This window comes from Anguilla anguilla, chromosome 14 (assembly GCF_013347855.1).
Source record: "Anguilla anguilla isolate fAngAng1 chromosome 14, fAngAng1.pri, whole genome shotgun sequence".
In the NCBI taxonomy this organism is placed as follows: domain Eukaryota; kingdom Metazoa; phylum Chordata; class Actinopteri; order Anguilliformes; family Anguillidae; genus Anguilla; species Anguilla anguilla.
The window spans coordinates 33694664-33712568 of NC_049214.1; the positions used below are offsets into that span (position 1 = coordinate 33694664).

The following is a 17905-nucleotide window of genomic DNA, read 5'->3' on the forward strand; positions in this document are numbered from 1 at the left end:
ATCATAGGCAGCGCCATCAAATGTATGTGTGCAAGTTGTGTGTTGTTTGTGTGTGTGTGTGTGTGTGTGTGTGTGTGTGTGTATGTCTCTCACAGACATAACAAGCTTGAGCAAGAGAAAGTGGACAAGAGTGAGAGTCACTCTTAGCGAGTGAGTGGGGGACCGAGAGAGAGAGAAGCAGGGAGGGGGAGAGAGAGAGACAGAGAGGGGAGGGAGGGAGAGGGGGAGAAATGCAGAAATCATTTCATATCGGCCCCAGGAGCAGGCGACCAGAGAGGCAGTGAAAGGCATCATTAATCCCTGCCAGAAAGCTGCCATCAACAAAGCCAATAGGGCTTAATTAGGACCCACAGACGACCCGGGTCGCATCATTAGCCAATTACGTTTGTTTACGCGCTGAGGGGTGGTCGTGAGGAGAAGGGAGAGGGAGAGGAACCTGTCCATGTCCCACCCAGAGCACCACTTCACTTATGGACTCTGTTACCCTCCCTGTAGTGGAGAGCAGGGGACAGTGTCACTATACGACAGTGAGGGTAACCGTGTAACTCTGACTTGTTCACTACAGGGAGGGTAACACGGTCACTCAGGCTCGTTCACTACAGGGAGGGTAACTGTGTCACTCTGGCTCGTTCACTACAGGGAGGGTAACACGGTCACTCAGGCTCGTTCACTACAGGGAGGGTAACACGGTCACTCAGGCTCGTTCACTACAGGGAGGGTAACACGGTCACTCAGGCTCGTTCACTACAGGGAGGGTAACACGGTCACTCAGGCTCGTTCACTACAGGGAGGGTAACACGGTCACTCAGGCTCGTTCCTCACCCACACTCTCATATACAAATTTCTACACGTTGTTTTACTGCTGTTTCATAAAGACAGATTACACATCGTAGCGTTCTTGTGTGCTTTTTTAAGTTTGTGTTACATACTCATAATGTGACTATTAGTAGGCTATTTATTTATGATGTAATATGTTGTAATGTTTGTGAGCATTGGTATTTATTCACAATGTGCTACTGTGCTACTGTGTGTGTGTGTGTGTGTGTGTGTGGATTAATATATACTTTAAAATGTGATGCGTGTTTATTAGTGCATATATATTTATAAAGTCCTATATGGGTGTGTGTTTATTAGGATAAATTAATCATGTGAAATGTGTATTTACTTAAGTGCACTAAAAACACAGCGCCATTCTGAGCCGGTATGGAACCTCTGAGTCTTTTTGGCCTGAGGAACGTACGAACACGGGTTCTTAGATGTCACTCATGGACTCTGCCAGGTTGGAAAAAAAAAGAGGCTGAACCAGCCACCACTCCTGCCAAACTTTTCCCCTCCACCGTTTACGAGGTTCTCCGTGGAGACCAGAGGCTACGCCTCTCGCGTCCGCTGCTGTGGCCGTCTGCGGTTACGCTCGCTGAAAGCCCCTGACCACCAGATGACTGATGATGCTGCCGCCGAACGGCAGGGGCTCCGCCGGGCTCCAGTGAAAGAGCTGATACCAGAGGACATGATGGCCCGTTTATTACAGTGAGGGGTGCCTCCTTTTGATTAGCTGTGTCAAAACTCCAAGCCTTTTGAAAGGGAATGAAAAAAAACATTTACTCCAAAATGCTTACATTTACACATGCACACACACAGACACACACACAGGCACACAAGCACAGGCCCATATGCTGTGCATGTTTGTTTGAGGCAGCTAAATAAATCAAGGCTTTAGTTTTTTTTTTCTTCAAGTTCAGCCCAGCTGCAGTGACGACTCCTAATCAAGATGGAGAAAAATCTGGGAGAGAAATCCTGTTTGGATCTCGCAGTGAGATCGGACAATCCTCGCCTGGACCATCTCCAGCTGGAAGCACCACTTTTACTGGCTTTCTCCAATCAGACCGAGAGTTCCGATCCGTTAAGGCCAACTGAAGGATTATTGGACAACCCGCCGCTGGGATTATTCATTTTTTTTACAATACTTTACTTCAGTGTTATAAAAGGTTATGCAGTGATTGTGTAAATTCATGTCTATAAAACCATGGGCCCATCCACACACTGGAACAATGCCTTAAGAGATACCAGACCAAAGGGCCCATCCACACACTGGAACAGTGCCTTAACAGGAGCAACCTCCCAGCAGCCCCTCTGATTAACATGTTCCTCTTCATAAGAGCCAGCGGAGCTTCCACCCAGTCCTCACTTTCACCCGGACACAGCCAGCCATTCAGAGAGCCAGGACAGAGCCCTGGAGACGTCCAGCTCGATCCCCCACCTCCCCCGCAGAGAGCGAAGCAGAGCGAGCGGGGAAACCTGGGTCCCTGGGACGGCCCGCTCTCCGTCGCTCGGCTCTCTTAATAAGGAGAGATAAAGCGCACGGGAACAGCCCCTGCCAGCGGAGAAAATAAAACAAACAAACCGCATTCGAGTTTGTCAGTCACACTGCACTCCCGAGCTCACTCTGAGGAGTCCCAAGACTACTCCGGGATGCAGATAATTGCTAATAGACCTCCGGGGAACCTCTTGGCTGGACGGGTTTGGCTCAGCCAGTCAAGGAAGATTTTCGTGCATTAGCAGCGTGAGGCTGGTGGGGGGGGGTGGGGGGGGGGGGGCAAAGTAAAAAAAAGAGCGGCAAATCCCCGTTGGGGAATCCCGGCGTGTTCAGCGAACAAAATGCGCGGGACCGCACAAAGCGGGGCTCAGCGACACCCACGGCTTCGCGCTTCGAGTCAGACGCTGGAACCGGAACTCCTCTCCTGACGGGGGCGGTGTCAGACGCTCGCTCCCCGAAGGGCACGCTTGGCTCACGACGCGGGCTTTATCGCGTTAAACACGCACTCCAGCGCTCACACAAACAGTTCCAATACCGCGACATTACACGCCCAACAAAATGCTTCCCCCGCTAACAGGGCCCCAAAGCACTGCTTTTTTATGCTGTCATTGGAAAGGAACTGAAAAACAGCATTGCAGCTTTTTTTTTTTTTTTTGTAGAACATATTAAACACATCTCCTTTTCAAACACTGCAGCAAAAGTCACAGTTGCTTTTATTTTACTGTTATTTTAAAAATACTTACTTAACCCTTGCTGCCTCCAGTGAGGCATTGGTCATCCACGTAAGACCACCACTTAAAACACACTGTTTGGAGCCACATTTTATAAATATGGTGATCTTAATGAGGAATATTGGCCTTAACTGGCTTCCTCTGCACCTTGTTTTCAAATACAGATGAACTATCCCCATACAGAAAATTTAAGGTTTCTCAACATTTATCATTCAGAAACCATTGGAGTACCAATAACAACACTGTAGCAAAAGGCAACTGAACCACTTCACAGCCTCACCTTGCAGTGCATGGATCTTATAAAAAGAATTCACTGCACTGGGGCAGTAGAGTTTGACGTCTAGGGATCAATAACTAAATTTGTCAATCAATCCAATTTACAGTGCATATTTCACAGAGGATGGTAAAAATCAGTGCAGTGAAAAGTCAACTCTGCTAGACCACATCTGATCGTTCTTTAACTCGTACGGATTTTCAAAGCTAAATTAACACTGAACATTTCGCTGCGGAGGGTGTGCAATGATATGTCGATGAAAGAAGAGATCACCCACAGCAAGACTATTTTGAAAGCTTAAAAGAGTTTGCTTCCCAAATAGCTCCCCCTACCCCATAACCCCTTCCCTAAACTTCTTTAAATCAAAGGCTCTCTTCCTACGCATGGGCTGTACATGCAATTAGTACCATTTACAAGAGGGACTTGGGGGATGGTCAATTATACACCAATTATACGCCCAAAAAAGCATATTTTCACAAAATACCTCCCAAATACATGTATCTATAAAATACAATCACATTGCCAGCAGGGGCTGCTTTGGTAGCACAAATTTAAACAATACAAAAATAGTGGCAGGTAAAATGCATTTTAAATAAATACATAAACATGTATATCCTCCACTCAAGCCATTCTGCCAGTAGAGTGTATAGGTCAGCAGCAGTTAGCATGCCAATAAACTGTCTTGTTACAAACAGAGAGATGTACAGTAAGCATACGTTCAAAGAGCATGTGGCTGACTAGCTCATTAAGGTAACGAGAGGACCGCTCTCATGTGAAGTGAATGTTTTTGTAGAGACTATGAAACAAGCACACGTTGATGGAATCCAACCTAAAAACCACACCTTTGCAAATGGTTCATGGCAATAACAGTAGCATTCAACAAAAGCAATGCAATAGAAACACAGAATCAGGTAACGTTTGCGACACTAGCCATATTGTCAAAATAATAAAATAAACACACGCAGACAGAATCCCAGCCAAGGCAAAAGCAAATAAAGCAGTGTCCATATAAAAACTAGCGCGCTTGGGGCGCTTTTAAAAAACTTACTTCCATTGTTGATAAGTGTCCTGGACACCTGCGTCTTCTGAGGACAAACAATCCGCGAACAATTTCGGTGATCCATCAGCACTGAGATGTATTCCGAATGGTTTCAGAGGATAACGGTTTCTCAATAAAGCCTGGTTCTTTACGTAGAATTTTGAACTAATGGAGAGTTATTATTATCTAAACTCAGCCGGAATCTCCTTGGTGGAAACAGCATTAGCTATATTTATATATTTTAGGTCCAGAACCGACTCATATTTACTGGTGTGCTCTCTAGACCTTCCTGTTTCTCTTTCAAATTCAAGTTTTCATATAAGGCCTGTCTCCAAAAAGATAAAACTGATAGACGAAAACGCTGAAAAATGGAAATTACTGGAATGAACTAGTCAAGGGGTTTGATTAGTTGCATCAGGTGTGCTTGAGGTGTCACACATCAAATGCCTGTTCCGGCTGAGGATACCCGAGGGGGAGCCTCGGGAACCAGTGAACTTGATCAGGGCTGCCGAACCCTGTTCCAGGAGATCCAGATGCAGGTTTTCACTCCAACCCTGACAAAGCAGACCTCATTCAGCAGCTAGAGATTTTGTTTGAGCTACTAATTATCAGAATCAGATGTGCCAAATTAGGTTGGAAATGAACAACTACAGGACGGGTCCTGCGGTGCATTACAACCGCTTTTTTTTCTTTCTTTTTTTTTTACACCTCGCTATCTTTCCTTGAATGGAAATGCAAACGGATTTTAAAAAATCCGTGAAACTGAAGTTTGAAATTACGCGTTGTCAATGTGGGTGCATTTCAATCGCGTATTTTATTCGACTTTTGTCTCCAAGGTCCTTGACTGACCCAGAAATCGATCGAGGAGCCACAGCTCTGAGGACAGACAAACTCGTTAAAAGCCCCTTTAAGGAGCAAGGAGCTGGGATACACTCAGTCTAAATGCATGAGGAAAGTAGAAACTGTTCACAGGAAAAAAATGGAACTGTTTTTCTTTCCCTTGGCCTAACAATAGTCCCTTGCCAATTGTGGATTCCATGCGTCTATAGTTTTCACTTTATATACCATTTTATGAACCACGGCATAAAGTTTTATATATCCACAGTTCAGCTGGCACCAACAAAATATTCCAAAATATACATCAAGTTTATATATCCGCAACCTATAAAATGTCCAGTACAACTACTAAGAAAGCAAGGTTACAGCTAATATAGATATAATATCAGAGCCAGGAGATGTGCTATGGAAGTACTATGATTTTGTATCTACAATAACATGAGCTAGATTTGTGAGGAATGTGTCATATTCAAATTTGTAAAGAAGCTAATGTGAGCCAAGGAATGATACATTCAGTAATTCATAAGCAACTAACAAATGTTTTCTTGCTGCCTAACGCTAGCTAGTTTACCTGGTTTCATTTCCATGAATTTTCACTGATGGCTAGATCCTCACCAGCCTCAGCTGGTGATTGAATTACTGATCAGAATCACAGAAACTCACCTCTCTCTTCTGAGGTAACTAATAAAAACCAACTGTTTACAAGTGTAGTCTATATGTCTCCATGTGGTAAAAACTGTGATTTTGCTGTGCTACAGCAATGCGTGGTCATTATGAGATTCTGAAATGTGGGTGTTTGCAGCTGCTGAGTTTCCTGAGGAACAGATTCACAATGCAGGTAGTTTTTGTCGTTTTTCGGTGTGTTTTCACGGTTTTCACTCATTGTATTTGTGGTCGGTGAAGGAACAGCCAGCTTACAGGCTTTGATGAGCAACCGCGGCCAAGGAACCTAAAACCCCATATTTCCCATAAGCCCTCAGTCTTGCCAGCTGCATTTTTGCCAACCACGGGGGGCTTTTCAGGAACCTAACCCTTGCAGCTGACGAGGGACTTCTGTATTTTTTCAAACACATAATATTTGAAATCCTGCCTGTCCCTGAGTGGACCACACACTGCATGACAAGCCCATGGTGCTCCTCAGAGGCCGAGCGCCGGGAAGGAGAGTCTCGTTCATCCCCCGCGATCCCCCTCGACAGGCAGCCGAAGGCCGCGGGCGTCTCCGCGTGGCGGTATTAGCGGCTAAGCAGCCAGGCAAACGGCAGGCCGGGCAAAGTGCCGGGGCAAACCCTCCTCGGGCCCAAAAGACCAGAAATCCGCAGGTGAGGAGAGAAGGGGTCGGCGATGTCCATTGGAGCAGGAGGCGGAGGTTCAGAGAGGGGCCGACAGTGTTCAGACCAGCAGACGTTCTGCTGTCGTGGCTCAGACGGTCGGAGATGAACTCCGGGCGTAACTCGTAACAGAATCACGGGCGTTTCCGTACGTTAACATACATGGACAAGGGCGTGTGTGTGGGTACGAGTCCACCGCTTCACTTCTACAGGCAGAAGAGTTCACATTATTTATGTTTCATTTCTGTTTAGTTTTTGACGCATATTACTGTGTTAAGTTCCACGGTCAACAGGCTAATGGCTATTGAAGTGTATTTCACCCCGAATAATCTGCACGTATGTCAGCAGAGGCCATCTTATTAAGCGTCCTCCTTCCTCGGGGTATTCTTCTGTGCCAAGCAGGATTGTCTCCTTGACCAAACCCCCAGAACGTTCCTGGTGTGTTAGAGCAGTGATTTCACATATTTTAAAACTTATGAGTGCCTTGGGTCAAGACGGCTTAATGTGTTTTCCTCTCAATTACATTCGTGTTTACGTGGGAGAAGAGGTTTATAGACCTTAGGTTATCAGCACTGCAAATTCAGGGTTATTTCTTTTTCAAATTCAGTCAACTTGAGAATTTAACTGAAATCTAATTGAGGTATTGCAAAACCATTGTTGAATGTTTGTGTGAAGAAAAAAAATTGAATTGGATTATTTTAGGAAATTTTTAATTCAGGACTTGAATTTAAAATTAATTTCCTGTACAGACTGAATTAAAGCTGGCATTGATCGCCAACTCTGGCTTGCTCTGTGAGTTTTGACTATGTCCAAATGCCTTGATAGATGTTTGTTTAAAAACACCAAAGATAAAAACATCTGTTATCGGAAAGACAAAATGAAATGTTTTTATTCAACATAATATTTTATAAACATATTTCCCTTAAATAGTCATCCACAACTGATAACATATTGGATTTTGTAGCAGAACACTGAAGATGGCCCAATGAAGCTTAATTGCCTGCTGAGTAATTGTTTTTGAGCCCTAAAAAACTGGTTTAACGAACGTTGATTTTAGCTGATTTGTGTCACTAATTTGTTTCAGGGGAAACACGAATCAAAAAATGTTCTTTTTTTTTTGTCAAAAAGAACTTAATCACGTTTGCATCTAGTAATATCAGGTCCGTATCATCACTGGATAAACAAGACAAGCTGTTTCCGAACTCGGTAGGAACGACGGTGAACATGCGCAATGCGCCTCCGACGCCACGCGGAAGAGAATGCGTCCACCGCTGCCTGGTCAGACTTCCACGTGTCCGGAGTCCTCTCCCGACCAGATGTTTCCAGGATTTTCCCACCGCTCGTCCTCCCCAGCTCCGAGAACTTCGCATCCCAGTGTTTCTCAGGCTAAATTTAAACCGCGATAATTACAACAACAACAACAACAAAAAAAAAAAAAAACTAAGAAAGGATGCGCCATAGCCGCAGTGAAAAAAACAGGAGCTGTTATGGCAGTACGCCCCTCCGTGCCTCACACGCAGGGAACGGTCCGGCCGGTTTCACAGACGAGGTCTTCAGTGGTCTCTAAAATTAAATTCTACAAATTCCTTTGCTTTTCAAAAGCGGTCTCTGTAAGACGGGTCCATGAGAATACAAGCAGAATCTTTTGTTTTTCTAGATCCTAGTAGATGAGACTTTCATTTCTGTTCTCAACTTAGAAGCCCAAATATTTAGTGACTATATAAAGTATTACATTTATACATGCAGATGGTGCAGACCTTAAAAAATGTATCAAAAAAAAAAAAAAAAACGGTTTTCTCTAAACTCAAAAAAATACTTAATCAAATTAGAATTTACAGTTCTTTATATACTATTATATTTTAAACATATAAAGAATTTCCAAAATGTTGCACAGTATGTAATATTTCATGCCATCTAAATGTAAAATGCACGTCAACATTTATTTTAGATACTGTACCTTCTTTTTCAATATGTATAATGAATATAGTGATTGTCTTGTATTTGGTTTCAATTTGTATGCAAATAATATACATTTAAATATCATGCATTTATGCATTTTATATAACATAACCCGATAATAATCTTTATACGAGGCACCCAGTAAATAATGTAATGTGATACCGTAAAACAGCTTTTCTATCTCAAAATGAGTCACTTTGCAGATGTCACATGACGGCTGTGATATTACAGCATGTGCACAAATGCATAATTTCACACGCATGTGATCTGAAAGACTGCCTATCTCTGCAGGCTGTCAGTGATATCAGTCTGTACATGGACAGATGTAGAGAGATACACAAAGCGTGATGCTCAAAAAACGAGAGCAATCTTAATATTGGTTATCACTCGCACCGCTTAAAAGGGGAGTCAATGCTCAGGCTGTGGGGGGGGGGGGATGGGGGGGGGGGGGGGGGGGGGGTCTGGGGGATTGTGAAGGGGGGGGGGGGGCGTGCAGAGGGGCCAGGGGAAAAGTTTAGAGCCTGGGAGAGCTGCTGGAACCCCGGTTTCCCCTTTCGGGCTGATAAGGGAGCGGAGAGGGGCCGGCCATGGAAAGGCAAGCGGGCTTATCTGGGGCCCTCCGGGCGGTCACAGGTCAATGGGTAACTTCCATCAGAAACAATACCTCTGTCCCCCCCCCTCCCCTACACCCCCCAGCACCCCCCCAAACCGCTCACAATACGCCAGCTTTGAAGGGAAATAAAGAGAGATGTTGCGCTCTCCTCTGTCTCCTCTCTTCTCCTCTATCTCTTGTTTTCTCTCTTCTTCTCTCTCTCCTTTTCTCTCTATCTCTCCTCCTTTTTTCCTTCTCTCTCTATCTCTCTCTTCTCTCTCAGTTCAATAATGCTATATCGCCAAAGCATAACCTCGATACAATACATTAATAAAATTACGATAAAAAAATGAAAAATGAAGGAGTGACAAGAGAGAAACTCAGACAAGTTAAAAGAACTACTATTATTGATAAGAACAATAATCATCATGGCGACGGTGATGAAACAAACAATGATGATCTTTCTCTGTGTGTCACTCCAGGGTATTGACAAGCACGTCTGTTGGTTTCCTGGCAACCCAGAGGAGTGGGGGCACACATGTGCAAGAGGGCCCATTTTGGTCACGTGGCACAAGCCAAGGAGTAGATGGGGTTCACCCACAGGAACAGCCATGACACTGTGGAAACATGGCCACAGGAAAGCATGAGCTGGACTTTGGAACACTAAAATGACAAATCCATTGACCTGTCGATGCTGAGGGGTTGTGGTTCTATCAAGATGATGTCACTTATCCCTCCTCCTAGCATGAATGCCCAGTCATATATTCTTATAGATTTTTTTTTTTTTTTTTTTTTGTTTTGAACCCTTATTTTAAACATGGTCAGTTGCAACAAAATGGCACCATGCCTTGTGCTGTGTGAAACAGCAACCCAAGAGCCTGTCTGAAAAGGAATATGAGCCCACAGTGTTCCACAAGAGGCTCTGCCCACTACCCCCCACCACAAAGTGTCCCACCCAGTTTAGAATTACTAACCCTCCCTCCAACCCCCCAAAACCCCATGGGCATTGGGTTCTGGAAACCCCCTCTCCCACCCACCCCCGCACCCACCCATCTCTGGGATGAGGAAGACCAGGTGCCGCCTCTCCATGAGGTCAGAGTTTACATTTCAAAAGGGGTCAGTGGTGGGGGGGGGAGGGTGGAGATATTCCTAAGCGATCCGCTGTCTGTTTTTTAGATCGCGGTTTCCCTGGGCGCGAGACAGAGGGAGGGCCTCGCAGTGGGACACTTCAGCAGCTCTCTGACACTGGAGTCCACTCCACTTCCACATACAGCGCCATACGCGTGTTTCAAACCTCCGTGCGTGCGCATGTGTGTACACGCATGTACACGTGTATGCGTGCGTTTGCATGTGTGTATATGCCAATCAGACAATGCGCTTACACTAATCCACGGGTTTGACCGCACACCAATAAAAAGATTTATCAAAGGACTGCGAACGAGAAAATAAAACACAGGAACATGAAAGTTAAACAGAGAAAAAGGATATCCCCAACTTACTCCAAACACACATGTCTAATCCATCCTGCATTTATCTTTCAGTGTAAGGAGGTTTATTTTGATGGGGTTATTTTCTCTGGGGGGGAAAACGGATTGCATGGCTGCTGGTATCAGCTTTCTATTGGGCTGTGTGAAGTAGGATCACCTTACCTTCTGACACTGGTGTGTGTGCGTGCGTGCATGCATGTGTGTGTGTGTGTGTGCGTGTGTGTGTTCGCGCATTGTGCCTCCAAATGTGGGTGTTTGTCTCTGTGTGTGCATCTGTTTGTGTTCGCATGTTTGCATCTGTGTGTGTTTGTGGCACGTGCCCTTGTTTGTGTGTGTGTTTGTATGTGTTTTATGTGTCTGTATATGCCTGTGCGTGTGTTTGTATGCATTTTGTGTGTGTGTGTTTATGCGTATGTGCATGTGTGTGTGCCTTTGTGTGTCCATTTGTGTTTGTGTGTTTGTGTGTTTTGTGTGTGTGTGTGTTTGTATGTCCATTTGTGTTTGTGTGTTTTGTGTTGTGTGTCTGTGTGTACGTGTGCAGGTGTGTGTTTTGTGCGTCTGTGTGTTCGTGTGTCCCTTTGTGTTGCGCGTCTGTGTGTTTGTGTGTGCCCAGGTGTGTGTGTGTGTTTGTAGTGAGAGAGAGACAGAGAGAGGCATCTTGGGGGAAAAGTGAAAAGGTGACAGTATCTGGTAACGGGCTGTCGCTCGGCCACACTGCTCTGCTCCTTCTCTCCTCCCAGGCCCAGGGCTGTGAGGGGGAGGGGGGGCAGGGAGAGGAGGGTGAGGGGCTGAGGCTGTCCACTGTCCACTGGCTAATAAGTCACCTCAAAGGCTCCCCTTCAACAGCTCAAATTAAGATAAAACAACTTAATTAACACCGTTCCCTTTCCCCTCAGGCTATCTGTCACCCACGGCGGAGGGCCGGGTTACACTACGACAGCCTTTACTGCTCTTTTGACAGACGAGAAGCCACACACACACACAAACCACACACACACACACATACACACACACACACAAACCACACACACACACACATACACACACACACACACACATACACACACACACAAACCACACACACACACATACACAAAAACCACACACACACGCATGCAAATACACAAACCACACACAAACATATACAAACCACACAGTCACATGCAGACACGTGCACAAACCACACACACACACACATACACACACACACACAAACCACACACAAACCACACACACACACACACACAAACACACACACAAACCACACATGCACGCAAATACACAAACCACACACAAACCACACAGTCACACACAGACACATGTACAAACCACACACACACACACACACACGCAAATATACAAACCACACACACACATTAAATACACAAACCACAAACAAACACACACACATGCATGCTGACACAAAAATCATACACTCACAAAAACAACCACACGCAAACACACACACGCACTTATACAGACATGTACATATGTGCACATGCATACTGTAAATACACGCATTCTCTTTAAAAAGTAAATTAGCAAAATAAGGTTTCTACTGTAAGCACAGTCACTCAAACTGCAGAACACTTGTTTAAGAAGGAATACCAAACCAAAAATTGAGTTTAAAAAAAATATTTTTTTTACTTTAAATCATTATGCTGTTGCACTTGCACAGAAAAGTGCAGAATGTGCAGAAACTTGACCACACAAGTCAGGAGAAAGTGCACAGCAGACTGAAACCGTTTCTAATGACAACTCAGACTACCAAACAATACAGTACAAATCATATAGGCCAAGCGCTAATATTTAAAGATGTAAAGCACGCGTTTAAATAGTAACTGTTAACAAGATGAAGGCTCTAACTTTGTGAGACAACAAATCAGCACAGACATTGACGTCTTCATTTGTCTCTCTCTCTCCATCTCAATCAATCAATCAATCAATCAATCGGTCAATCAATCAAACAGCCAATCAATCCTTATTTCGTCCTGGGACGTTTACAAATAGGCTGTCACACAGCACGTCATCTCTGTGGGTGGAGTTCCACTGAGCAAACCCCCCCCTGTTCTATGTGTTCTACATTCCGCATTCCGCGTTCTGTGTTCCATACCCGGAGGTGAGCAGGAGCCAGGGGGGAGGGGCCAGGCTGGAATCCGCTGGCATTGGAGCAGAGGAGAAAAGGGGGAGGGCCTTGCCGGGCCCTGGGTTGTGGATTGGGGCCCTGCGTAGAGGGTTGGGGAAATCCAGTGGGTCTGGCAGTTAGAGAATATCAGATACATCGTTTGGACGGCACGTTTCTCCAGTCCTCAGGCTTAGTGGAGACTGTTGATCACACAGGAATCCAGCACTGCCAGCTGCAGCAGTTCAGCCTTCTTTTACCCGGGAAGATTTAGAATGGAGAGGGGGAGAGACACGGCGTGAGAGAGAAAGGAAAACAGAAAGACACCGAGGGAAGGGAATGTGTAAGAGAAAGAGAGGGGGTAGAGCGTGAGAGAGGGGGGGGAGGGAGGGAGAGAGAGAGGGGAAGACAGGCAGAGACTAAGAGAGAGAAAAAGGGAGGGAGGGAGAGTGAGTGAAAGGAAAAGGGGGAGGGAGGTATGGAGGGAGGCTCTTTCTGCCAACGAATATGAAGGGGCCTGTCGGCTGACCCCAGCACCTGAGCAGCCTCGGGGGGCTTTTCACAAAGACAGAGGCGTTACCCCTCCCCCCATGCTTCTCTTTCACCACAATATCCACCCTTCTTCCCCAAACCCCTGCCCCTTTGCCATCCTGCATTGGCCCCAGAGAATGGGTTAGCCCCACAGGCTTTGAGGAACCCAGGAGGAGAAGGCATTTCCCCTCCAGGGTCTGAAAGGAGAGCGGGACTGTGGGACGGCTCTAAAGGCCTCTCTGGGTGGGACACCTGTCCATCCACATGGGAGGCGGAGCAACTGTCGCCCAATCACAACAGGGCATTGTGTTTGTAATCTCAATGTTTTTGATCTCTTCACATCGCGGCCTCTCGTCTCTTTTTAAAAGTAATGAACAAATCTTAAAATGTATTCTAAATCACTTTGTGGGTGGAGGGGTTCGGATTGCAAAAATATGAGACCTTTTGGTTTTCGCTAACGGTTGAGTCACAGTATCTAGCTGAAATCCTTGGGAAGTGAAAGCATTTGTTGTCATTTCAACTTGAATAAAAAGTGTTACAATGGCCTAATCGGAGGGGGTGGGCACATGGGTTGCTTTTCCATGACAGTGTGTGTGTGTGTGTGTGTGTGTGTCTGAGTGTGACTGAGTGTGTGAAAGTATGTGAAAGTGTGTTTGTGTGTGTGTGCATGCGAGAGAGAGGTGTGTGTGTGTCTGTGAGAGTAGAGTGTGTGTGTGTATGTGTCAGCATGACTGTGCAGATAGACTGTCTGAGGACGGGGGGTGTTGATCTATTCTTACATGTATTACACCACCCTGCAGATCTGTTCAGGACAATCTTTCATAAAGATTCTTTCCCTCTGTCACCCTCCCCCCCCCCCCCCCAGCCACTGCAGAACCCCAGCTCACCCCCCTACAGCAGTGACACAGTGCTGCCCAAACAATGGCACCTAGCAAGAACGTCTCTTTTTCAATATTTTTATTTTAAACTTTACACAATGAGTTTGGTCGACTGAGGAGCTGATTCTGTATCAGTGACAACCTTAGGAATTACAATAGGTAGGAAATGCGAAAGATTTGCAGCCAATGAGCAATGGAGTTCTAGAACACTGACTTAGAATTTTGAAGGGAAAAAAAAAACGTTTTTCAAAAAAACCTGCACTTCAAAGGGATGACTCTCACGCCCCAGTCAGTCGATTTGTCTCCTGCTCTCGTTAAGAAAATCAGCGGTACCGCGAAAACGATGGCCCGCCGTGTCCTTTATCAATGATAAACGGTCGCAATTAAAAAGGTACTTGAGTGCATGGGCGGATTCCAGGGTGACTAAAAAGGATGGGAACTCTTTCAGTTCCCCCCAGATTCCTGAATGACTGCATGCACTCCCCCTCGCGCAGCCTGATCCTCTGAGTTCACTTCTACCCCAACGTTAAAAAAGGGAGGAAAATACTTAAATCAACACTGCGGTATTTTCCCAAAGATGTATATCGCCTATAAACAAATAGGAGATTTATTTATAGGGTTTCGCTGTCAGGACTGGGGACCAGTGTTAGGGGCCGAGCGTCTGACAGGGGAATGTTTCCCAGACTCGGTGGGCCGGCTCTCTCCCGACCGCGCGGAACCTGCAGCTGAGCGATCGGGCTTTATCAGGGTTAGTGCCTGCACTCTGGGAAAGAGAGAGAGAGAGAGAGAGAGAGAGGGGAAAAAAAACACCAGACAGTGCAAGGAGCAGAGAGCCTGAGAATGCTTGGACAGGTTAGAAATAACAGCTCTTTCAGACGTCTCCTCCCACTCCCCGCTATCCCAGAGGACCTTGGGGCGCCTTCCCACAAGACCATATTTTACTCAGCGTGCGCTGGCCCAGGGGGTAGGCGACCTTGGCCCTGGACTGCCGTGTCTGCTTCTGGGTTTGTGCTTCATTTGAACCCGATTGCACAGTTTCAGCAGGTATCCAAAATGTGAGCCTTAATATTGAATATTGATTCCGAGTTCGTATGGTGAAATTCATGAGCATCCCAGCATATCGTCACCTGTTTTCACTAAGACCAATAATGAATCCAGTCAAGTAATTTGGGGTTCAGATGGAGCACAATCTAGAAACGTCTGTGGTACTCCAGGACCAGGATTGCCTATTTCTGCAGTAGACCCCATACCATTGGGGCTCTTTCCTTGGTACAAATCATTCATTGCCAGGGGAAAGTATCACTTGTAATTTAAAGTTAGTTTGCATGTCTCCTTACTGTTGACGTAAGTTCACATGAACATTAGTGTTCTTTCAGTTTGACGCGTTGCAACATGAACTGTGCACCCCCCAAAATGAGGCAGACGGAACATTCTGAGGTCCTGCTGGTGGGGTGCTTGTCATGGTGAGCGTGGGGAGCCCCTGGCTTTGACAGGTGAGAATAAAGGTAGGAGTGCGGTATGATCAAACGACGCACGCAGCATGCAGGGGTTACCCCAGAGATGATGGGGATTCGGAATCGGTATCAAAGTTTGGACGGAAGGACAAAATTTGAAAATCACTACATTGGTGAACTATATCTGTAAACAGATATATGCTTGGAACTTAAGGAGAGGCATCTACCCTGTAGTCAGAGAAACTGCCGCACGGATACGCTCGAAAAATCCAGCCAGACGGTGAATTATGGTCTGCATTGCGGAAGACCCAACACAAGGCCACGTCCCATTCTACCGACGGTTGTGCTGTCTTGCGTTCTGAACGGATAAATGAGAGTGCTTTTAAAGCTTATTTACACGCCGGCAGTCAGACCCTTCGCCTCAGACGCCTGGCCCGGAATGCAGCCGCGCAGCGTACGCGCACGTTTTCTGTCCAGGGTTTTTTCCTCGACGCGACACGGCGCGTTTCGGCTGAACGCGACCCCGTTAGCGTACGAGGCTGCATGCAGCAGGGGGCCCGGGTGGGTGGGTGGGTGAGCGAGCGCGCTAAATTCTCAGCCCCGCCGTAAATCGTAGCCCCGCCCCGCCCCGCCATCCCAGGGCGTAGAGGCTTTCTCTCCCTGGCGCTGTCTCTACGCGCTCGAATGCGATGCGTGTCAAGGGGGGACACATGGCGGCCATAAATCTCACCCCCCCCGCCCCCCCCCCCCGCCCGCCGCCACACGCCCCGTTCTCTTTTTAACACCTTCACAGCCGGTCTGATCCAGATTCCTCCGCTTCCCTGTTTTTAGGGCAGTGACCTCTGCAGGGCGTGCAAACGCATTCAGCCAAGTGTCATTCTTAGGCGGCACTCCAAGCCCCAGGAAAACGACACCTCCGCATGTCTCCGGGCTGAGGAGACGTGGGACACAATTGCGTGACTCCAGTGTTGACGTTGGTCAAGCGCGCATCAGATTTGAATCTTCAGGAGTCTTCAGGAGTTTCCTTGCCAAGAAAAAAAAAAACTGAGCTCCACAATGTAGAAATGGGACAACACAGTCAGGGACCTGAAGCTGTAAACAAAGCGTTGCAGGTTCAAATATCTGCAAAGTTCTTGACCTGCAGAACCACCTTTCAGTAAATAATCATAAAAGTCCAAATACAGTCGTAGATAAACACATTCAGATATTCTTTTGATACCAATACTCTAAAAGACCAACAATTAGTTTTCAAACAATGAAAAATGCTTTGAAAAGTAAACAGTTGAACAGTATGCCAAAATTATCCCAATAGATCTGTCAGAGTCCAAAACCATGCCTACACACAACAGCTGAACATCTGAATGTGCCAATGACCAATAACTGTGGTAGTCAAGTCTGTTTCTTCAACACGAATATACCTTGCACCTGTTACTGACACAACCAAGGACTACTTTCGTCATAAATGGAAGTTCCAAGTGCATACATCCCTGCTGAGGAATTGACACGTGCTCTAGATGAGAGAGTGAGGTTTCACTCTCTAATGCTGCCGTGGGTGGCGTGACAATGAGCTGTCAATCATTGGCAATTTTGAACCAATCAGATTTCGGTCACTGCAGTAAATAAAATGGAGTGATTGGTCCAAACTGGTGAGCCCCTCACAACCTATTCTGGTCTCTTGAAATCTTACTGTCCCATCTCTGCTAAAATGTAGACTGTTCACAAAGGAATAGCATTTCATAATAACATACATGTTTGATATACTTCAGCTGTGGATATATTCCATTACAAAGATTTTACAAGCTTGAATGTATTTTGGAATTTGATAATTCAATTTGGCACAACTGGGCTGGATTTAAGTAATTTATTTTTGTTGCATAACTGCACATTTTATTTGCACAACATTGGCCACAGATTTGAGTATCTATCAATACCAAGAACACTAAGAGAAGGGAAAGCACCACTCACATTAATTAGTGTGCTCAAAGCAAAATACAAGTTTTCAACATGGTAAAATTGAAGTCTGGGCATTTAATTTTTGAGTGAAGAACGGTAAATGAGAGCACAATGACCGATGCTCTCAGGCACAGACATGACCCTCTCGTGCTGCTGGTTTTCACTCTTTCCCCGCTAAACAGTAAAATGCCCAGTGTTAATTTAACTCCAACAGTGTACATCGTCCAATAGGGACCACATGGACTCCGTAAGACTCATATGTACTCCGTAAGAGTTTATTAAATGCAGAACATTTCTCTGCATAACTAGGGACTCATTTTAACTCCAGGAAACCAGGTAAGTGGGACCTCTGTCCAATCGGATCATTAAGCAATCTACTTTCATGTAGAAATGAGCGACGGCAGTT

General features: G+C 45.8%; 1 long non-coding RNA gene across 1 annotated transcript in view; it reads right to left on the reverse strand.

Annotated features, from left to right (window-relative positions):
- LOC118212443 overlaps nucleotides 1-4451 on the reverse strand; it is a 79605-nt gene extending 75154 nt beyond the window's left edge. Inside the window, exon 1 of the long non-coding RNA XR_004762227.1 lies at nucleotides 4368-4451. This is a non-coding gene — a long non-coding RNA (uncharacterized LOC118212443). The remainder of the gene's footprint in view (nucleotides 1-4367) is intronic.
- Between the last annotated feature and the right edge of the window lie 13454 nt (nucleotides 4452-17905).